Source organism: Triticum urartu, chromosome 1, assembly GCF_003073215.2.
Source record: "Triticum urartu cultivar G1812 chromosome 1, Tu2.1, whole genome shotgun sequence".
In the NCBI taxonomy this organism is placed as follows: Eukaryota; Viridiplantae; Streptophyta; class Magnoliopsida; order Poales; family Poaceae; genus Triticum; species Triticum urartu.
This window is the reverse complement of record NC_053022.1, coordinates 136989289-136998399: the sequence shown is the minus strand read 5'-3', so window position 1 is coordinate 136998399 and position 9111 is coordinate 136989289.

Below are 9111 nucleotides of genomic sequence, written 5' to 3'. Positions count from 1 at the left end.
TTTAGGCTTGGCCTCACTAGAGGACTGGGCGATAATGTCGTCCTTCAAGCCCGAGCCGCCCGACAGGGGCATCTTGCCTCGCTTGGGAGCCTTTTCTTCCCAATCTTCGGAGACGGCCCTTTTCTTACCATAGGGGGAATGAATGTTGGTTTCTCCTTTACTTTTGCCTTCGGGCGATGGGATTTTCATCTCCCCGGACACGGCATCTAAGATATCTTTGGGATGGAGGCCATCTTTGGTCCTCCCGCTCTCCGTCTTGTCCTCCTTCGCAGACATCTGGTATGGTGACGGGGCCAGCATCCTTGTTAATACGGGATCCGCTGAGGCTTCGGGAAGGGGGCCGGACACCTAATTAGTTCCGCTTTCTTTATCCAACCCTGAAAAAAGATGGTTTGTTCGGTAACGTATTACGATATACTTAACTACAAAGTGTTCGAAAGACAAGTGCTTGCCGGGGTATCTGGACGGTTGCAGTCAAGGCCGACGTCTTTAGTGGTGTCCGGCCAATGTTTTCGTTTCCCAAAAAACATCTTCCACATCCCTTTGTGCGTAGCGCCGAAGAAGTGTTGGATGGTTCATGGCCCTTCCGGATTGAACTCCCACATGTGGAGAGGCCTATGCTAGCATGGCAGGATTCGGCGGATCAGCATTACTTGAATCACGTTGACAAGATCGATGTCCCTCTCGAGGAGGGTTCGGATGCGGCTATGTAGAGTCTGCACTTCATCAACTGATCCCCAGTCCAGCCCCTTATTGACCCATGATGCAAGCTGTAACGGAGGGCCGGAACGGAACGCAGGTGTAGCTGCCCACTTGGTGCTACGGGGTTCCATAACGTAAAACCACTCTCGCTGCCATTGATTGGAAGTTTCGATGAAAGAGCATTTTGGCCAGGGAGTGTTGGTAAGCTGGCTTACTATAGCACCGCCGCACTCCACCTGTTCCCCGTCGACTACCTTTGGCTTCACACCAAAGGTCTTGAGCCATAAGTCGAAGTGTGGGGGGATTCGGAGAAAGGCCTCACACGTGACAATAAATGCCGAGACGTGAAGGAAAGAATCCAGAGCTAGATCGTGAAAATCTAGTCTGTAATAAAACATTAGCCCCCCAGACAAAGGGGTGGAGAGCGAACCCTAGCCCTCGGAGGAAGTCATAGATGAATACAACCCTCTCGCTAGATCTGGGGGTCAGAATAATCTGTCCTTGAGCAGGGAGCCTGTGGTGGATCTCCGCGGTCAGGTATCTGGCCGCCTAAAGCTTTGCAATATCCTCCTCTGTGACGGAGGAAGCCACCCATCGGCCTTGAGGGTTGGGTCCGGACATGATGGGGAAGCTTGAAGCAACGAAGTCGAACCTTGGGTGCTAGAACTCAAGGTTGGAAAGGTTGACGAGAGGCTTGGCATAAAAGGACGGCCCTTGGTTCCTTTATAAAGGCAGCAGGTATTGAACGCCTCCTCCTAAGCCTAAAAACCTGCCTATTCCCAAGGAATATTTCCAGTGGAACGGTTGGGTTACCCACGCTCGTATTAATGAGGATCCCGCAATAAGGGGACACGATCTCTGCTTCGACAGAACGTGCCAATAAAAACCACGCCTTGAAACATGGAACAGGAAACGGTTCGAAATAACAAGCGAACAAACGTGATGTCATTTTATAGAAAGTTGTCAGCAGACGGGACTCATGAAATATTATATTCTCTGCAGTCGTGTGTGGTACTTGTGTTGCAGATCCGGACACATTCATTTTATCTGAAGACTATCTTGGAGTATTCGGAAAGGGAAACCCGCCTTGAAATGCCGAAGACAATCTGCGCGCCGGACACCTCATGATTGAAGCCTGGTTCAGGGGCTACTGAGGGAGTCCTGGACTAAGGGGTCCTCGGGTGTCCGATCTATTGGATATGGGCCGGACTGATGGGCCGTGAAAATACAAAGACCGAAGACTCTGCCTGTGTCTGGATGGGACTCTCCTTGGTGTGGAAGGCAAGCTTGGCGGCCAAATATGAAGATTCCTTTCTCTGTAACCGACCTTGTGTAACCTTGGATCCCTCATGTGTCTATATAAACCAGAAGGCTAGGTCCATAGATACATCCTCATAATTATAGTCAGGCTAGACTTTTAGGGTTTAGTCATTACGATCTCGTGGTAGATCAACTCTTGTAATACTCATATTCATCAAGATCAATCAAGCAAGAAGTAGGGTATTACCTCCATAGAGAGGGCCCGAACCTGGGTAAACATTGTGTCCCCCGTCTCCTGTTACCATCGATCCCAGACTCACAGTTCAGGACCCCCTACCCGAGATCCGCCGGTTTTGACACCGATAGCGGCCGAGGAGGCCGGGCAATCTCGACACGCCTCCGCTCGGTGCAAGGGTTTCCCCGCCTCGAGTGGCCCCCGCCAGAGAGGAAGTACCACTGCGGCCACCGAGAAGGACACCGGTCCCCGAAGGAGTACGCCCGCGCCCCCGAGGAGCCACAACAGGGGTTGCGTCGTGCTTGCGAGGTCGGCCCCGCCCCCTCTTGGGCGGCGGTGAGCCTGGCCCCTCCTGGCGAGCCTTCCCCTTCTCCGCAACCGAGAACCTCTTCGTTGGCGCCATGGGGGCTGCGGCAAGGCGGCAAGGCGAGAAGGAAGAAGAAGGAGTGTACTGCGAGAAGACAGAGATGAGTGAGGGGGGCTCTGCCCCTTCCCTCATTTATAGCCAAGAGGACGCGAACCACCGGTCAGCATGATGGCACGTAATGATTATTTTCCTCTGCATGCGGTGGTGTCTCGTCAAGTCGGACAGTTGCCGAGGCAGCGTGGGGAAGCGGAGACGCCCACGTCCCATCAATCGCCACGCATTGACCGAGGCCGCAGGCGGTTGCGGCCCGCGGCGCTCTGCACTTGCCCTTTGGCTTCGCCTCAAAGCCAAGTTCGAGCGCGCCTTGGGCCCAGGGGCTACTGTCGGCATTCTGGGACCGGGGGTGCCCAAATTTGCCTGCCTGCGGCCCGTGGCGTGGCTCCATCGACGGCCTGGTATGGCCCAGTTCAGCAGCAACAACATAGGACCCTCGCGAGGGGCCAAGCCTCGTGAGGCGGGCGACGCCAAGATCTTCCTGGGGGCGGTCTCACTAGGATGGCTCCCGAGTTATGGAGATATCTATGCACGGCGCACCTTGCGAGGCTCACATGACTGAGCCATGATGACCAAGGCCAGGCGAGCGCCAGCGGGCGCAGTGTACTAGTTTCCTCTTTGGTGCTAAGGAGGCAAGCACAGGCGCGGAGTCCTGAGGACTCAAGAAAAGGTTTCCATATTGGTGCAACAAGACCAAGACCGCCGGGATGGCAGGACGGAGGTCATCATGCAGCCCACGACAGCGTCACTACCAGATCCTTTTGCAGGCGAAGACTACTTTTGTCAGATAACTTGTACTAGTTGTCTTCCTTCGAAATTGGCCGTTGTGGGATCCCTTCCCGCCTAACATTTGGAAAGAGGGCCAAGGCCACTATAAATAGGACTTAGCCACACCATAGGGGGGATCATTCAGACCACCTTCTCACCCACTAGCTAGTTGAGCTCAAGAACACCTCACCTCTTGAGGTTGTTCATCCACTGTACTAGTTAATCCTCATCCCCTCGAGGCAATCCACCACAAAGCTGGAGTAGGGTATTACACCGCAAGGTGGCCCAAACCAGGATAAATCTCTGCGTTTCTCGTTCTTTGGGTTCATCGAGTCAAGCTGTGGAATCGTTGGGCCGACAGGTCAGGGAGTAGGAGTTCTTCGTACGCACCCCAGTGTTCGAACCTCAAGGGTCTGCGGAGCCCTGAATCCGACACTAACTTCACGATTTTAATAAGACTTTTGAGCTTGAATGTGATGCTAGTGGAATTGGATTAGGAGGTGTGTTATTACAAGATGGCAAACCTGTTGCATACTTTTCTGAAAAATTGAGTGGGCCTAATCTGAATTATTCTACTTATGATAAAGAATTATATGCTCTTGTTCGGACTTTAGAAACATGGCAACATTATTTATGGCCCAATGAATTTTTTATACATTCTGATCATGAATCATTGAAACATATTAAAAGTCAAGCTAAACTGAATCGTAGACATGCTAAATGGGTTGAATTCATTGAGACTATCCCTTATGTCATTAAACACAAGAAGGGTAAAGAAAATTTTATTGCTGATGCATTGTCTCGTCACTATACTATGCTTTCACAACTTGACTTCAAAATATTTGGTCTGGAGACCATCAATGATCAATATGTGCATGATGTTGATTTTAAAGATGTAATGCAGAATTGTAAATATGGAAGAACGTGGAACAAGTTCGTCGTTAATGATGGATTTGTGTTCCGTGCTAACAAGCTATGCATTACAACTAGCTCCGTTCGTCTTTTGTTGTTGCAGGAGGCGCATGTAGGAGGATTAATGAGACACGTTGGCGTGAAGAAGACGGAGGACGTACTTGCTACACATTTATTTTCGCCAAAGATGAGACGGGATGTTGAGCATTTTGTTGCTCACTGCACTACATGTCAAAAAGCTAAGTCACGACTCAATTCTTATGGTTTATATATACCTTTGCCTGTACCTAGTGTTCCTTGGGAGGATATATCTATGGACTTTGTTTTAGGTTTACCTCAAACAAAGAAGGGGAGGGATAGCATATTTGTTGTCATGGATAGATTCTCTAAAATGGCATACTTTATACCATGTCATAAAAAGCGATGATGCTGTTAATGTTGCCGATTTGTTCTTTCGTGAAATTATTCGCTTGCATGATGTGCCAAATACTATTGTTGCATATCATGATACTAAATTTCTTAGCCATTTTTGAAGATGTTTATGGGCTAAGTTGGGGACTAAACTGCTTTTTAGTACTACTTGTCACCCCAAACTGATGGACAAACTAAAGTAGTCAATAGAACATTGTCTACTATGCTTAGGGCTGTTTTGAAGAATAATAAGAAAATGTGGGAAGAATGCTTGCCTCATATTGAATCTTCTTATAATCGTTCATTGCATTCTACTACTAAGATGTGCCCTTTTGAAATTGTGTATGGTTTCCTACCTCGTGCACCTATTGATTTGTTGCCTCTTCCATCTTCGGAGAAGGTTAATTTTGATGCTAAAGAACGTGCTGAATTGATTTCAAAAATGCATGAGTTAACTAAGGAAAACCTTGAGCGTATGAATGCTAAATATAAACTTGGTGGAGATAAGGGTAGAAAACATGTTCTATTTGCACCTGGAGATCTTGTTTGGTTACATTTGCGTAAGTATAGATTTCCTAATTTGCGCAAATCAAAACTAATGCCACGTGCCGATGGTCCTTTTAAGGTGTTAGAGAAAATAAATGATAATGCATATAAACTTGAGCTGCCTGCAGATTTTGGGGTTAGTCACACTTTTAACATTGCAGAGTTGAAGCCTTATTTGGGTGAGGAAGATGAGCTTCCGTCGAGGACGACTTCATTTCAAGAAGGGGGAGGATGATGAGGACATCAATAACATTGTTACACCCACAACCCCTGCTGCTATACATACTGGACCAATTACTAGAGCTCGCGCACGCCAATTGAATTACCATGTACTTTCCTTTCTTGGTAACGATTCTAATGTTCATGAGAATATGATGCTGCCTAAATTGGATACATTTGTTTTTCTTACAAATGAAGGGCCTAGCTTGGACAAGAAAGATGAACCTTGGAGCAAGTTCAAGCATGGAGATGATGGCATGCGCAAGGGGAACAAGAACGGAGTTACAAGTGATGATTCCAGGACTTTGAAGCCACCATAATGAGTGCATGAAGCCTTGGAGGAAATATACAAGATGCCACTTCATAAATTTCATACAGAGGCTATTCTAGGTGCTGCGTCACCTTATTTTTGGGCCAGGCCCATGTAATTTCGAAATACTTGATTATAGGTTGTTTTTAGAGTCCGTATGTGTGGGGAAACAAGAGTTAGGGTTAGTTTTGGACCCCTCCTCCAAGGGCCACAAAATTCCCCCTCTCTCCTCCATATATACAGCCCTTAGGGCATCGTTTAGACTTTGGATTTTGTTTAGATTAAAAGTTCACTAAAGTTGCAACTTCGTGTACTTTGTTTGTGTCCAACAACCAGACCAAGACGTCACAGAACCCCACCTTCATTAATAAAGTTTTCCTCTTTTATTCGCAATATCCAAATTGCAATCTCAGATTCCTGCTTGTTCTTTGGTTGCTCGCAGGAAATAGACCCTCGTGGTCAGTTTGATCGTGCACCGACGTGGTCAATAACCCCTCGAAAGTTGGTTTAGCGACTGCTAAGGCGCGACGTCTTCGCATGTTCGTAGTCGGATCGTTAAAGTCGACTTCCACAGAAAACGATAGCTATCTCATCAAAACATCGGGACACCTTCACCTCTATTCACTCCATGCGGATGGACTTTTGGAATCACTTGATTATGAATCATTTGATACTTGCGAACCATGCCTCATGGGTAAGATGACTAAAACTCTATTTTCTGGAACAATAGAGAGCTAATGATTTATTGGAAATAATACATACCGATGTATGCGGTCCGATGAGTGTTGAGGCACGCGGCAGATATCGTTATTTTCTAACCTTCACAGATGATTTGAGTAGGTATATCTACTTGATGAAACACATGTCTGAAACATTTGAAAAGTTTAAAGAATTTCAGAGTGAAGTAGAGAATCATCGTAACAAGAAAATAAAGTTTATACGATCTGATCGCAGAGGCGAATATTTGATTTACGAGTTTGGCCTTCATTTAAAACAATGTGCAATTGTCTCACAACTCACACCACCTGGAACACCACAGTGTAATGGTGTGTCCGAACGTCGTAACAGTGCTTTATTAGATATTGTGTGTTCTATGATGTCTCTTACCGATTTGCCTTTATCATTTTGGGGTTATGCATTAGAGACAGCCGCATTCACGTTAAATAGGGCACCGTCTAAATCCGTTGAGATGACACCATATGAACTATGGTTTGACAAGAAACCTAGGCTGTCATTTCTTAAAGTTTGTGGATGCGACACTTATGTCAAATGGCTTCAGCCTGATAGGCTCAGACCCAAATCGGAGAAGTGTGTCTTCATAGGACACCCTAAAGAAACTATTGGGTACACCTTCTACCACAGATCCGAAGGCAAGATCTTTGTTGCTAAGAATGGGTCATTTCTAGAGAAGGAGTTTCTCTCGAAAGAAGTGAGTGGTAGGAAAGTAGAACTTGATGAGGTAATTGTACCTTCTCTCGAATTGGAAAGTAGCACATCAGAGAAAACCGTTCTTGTGATGCCTACACCAACTAGAGAGGAAGCTGATGATGATGATCATAAAACTTTGGATCAAGTTACTACTGAACCTCGTAGGTCAACCGGATCATGTACTGCACAAGAGTGGTACGGCAATCCTGTCCTAGAAGTCATGTTGTTAGATAACGGCGAACCTACGAACTATGAAGAAGCTATGATGAGCCCAGATTCCGACAAATGGCTTGAGGCCATGAAATCTGAGATAGGATCCATGTATGAGAACAAAGTATGGACTTTGGTAGACTTTCCCGATGATCGGCAAGCCATTGAGAATAAATGGATCTTCTAGAAGAAGACAGACGCTGATGGTACTATCACTGTCTATAAAGCTCGAATTGTCGCGAAAGGTTTTCGACAAGTTCAAGGGGTTGACTACGATGAGACTTTCTCACCCATAGCGATGCTTAAGTCTATGCAAATCATGTTAGAAATTGCTGCATTTTATGATTATGAAATCTAGCAAATGGATGTCAAAACTGCATTCATTAATGGGTTTCTTAAAGAAGAATTCTATATGATGCAACCAGAAGGTTTTGTCGATCCTAAAGGTGTTAACAAAGTGTGCAAGCTCCAGCGATCCATTTATGGACTGGTGCAAGCATCTCAGAGTTGGAGTATATACTTCGATGATGTGATCAAAGCATATGGTTTTATACAGACTTACGGTGAAGCCTGTATTTACAAGAAAGTGAGTGGTGGCTCTGTAGCATTTCTGATATTATATGTAGATGACATATTATTGATTGGAAATGATATAGAATTTTTGGATAGCATAAAAGGATACTTGAATAAAAAAATCAATGAAAGACCTCGGTGAAGCTGCTTATATATTGGGCATCAAGATCTATAAGGATAGATCGAGACGTTTAATAGGACCTTCACAAAGCACATGCCTTGATAAAGTTTTGAAGAAGTTCAAAATTGACCAGTCAAAGAAAGGGTTCTTGCATGTGTTGCAAGGTATGAAATTGAGTAAGACTCAAAACCCGACCACAGCAGAAGATAGAGAGAGAATGGAAGTCATTCCCTATGCCTCAGCCATAGGTTCTATAAAGTATACCATGTTGTGTACCAGACCACATGTGTGCCTTACCATAAGTTTGGCAGGGAGGTACCAAAGTAATCCAAGAGTGGATCACTGGACATTGGTCAAGAATATCCTGAAGTACCTAAAAAGGACCAAGGATATGTTTCTCATTTATGGAGGTGACGAAGAGCTCATCGTAAAGGGTTACATCGATGCTAGCTTCGACACTGATCTGGATGACTCCGAGTCTTAATCTGGATATGTATTGAACGTGGGAGCAATTAGCTAGAGTAGCTCTATGCAGATCATTGTAGACATAGATATTTGCAAAGTACACACGGATCTGAATGTTGCGGACCCGTTGACTAAAACCTCTCTCACAAGCAAAACATGATCACACCTTAGTACTCTTTGGGTGTTAATCACATGGCGATGTGAACTATGGATGTTAATCACATGGCGATGTGAACTAGATTAGTGACTCTTGTGCAAGTGGGAGACTGGTGAAAATATGCCCTAGAGGCAATAATAAAGTCGTTATTACTATATTTTCCTTATTCATGATATAGGTTTATTATTCATGCTAGAATTGTATTGACCGAAAACTTAAATACATGTGTGGATACATAAACAAATATCGTGTCCCTAGTGAGCCTCTACTAGACTAGCTCGTTGATCAAAAGATGGTTAACGTTTCCTGACCATAGACATGTATTGTCACTTGATAACGGAATCACATCATTAGGAGAATGATGTGATGGACA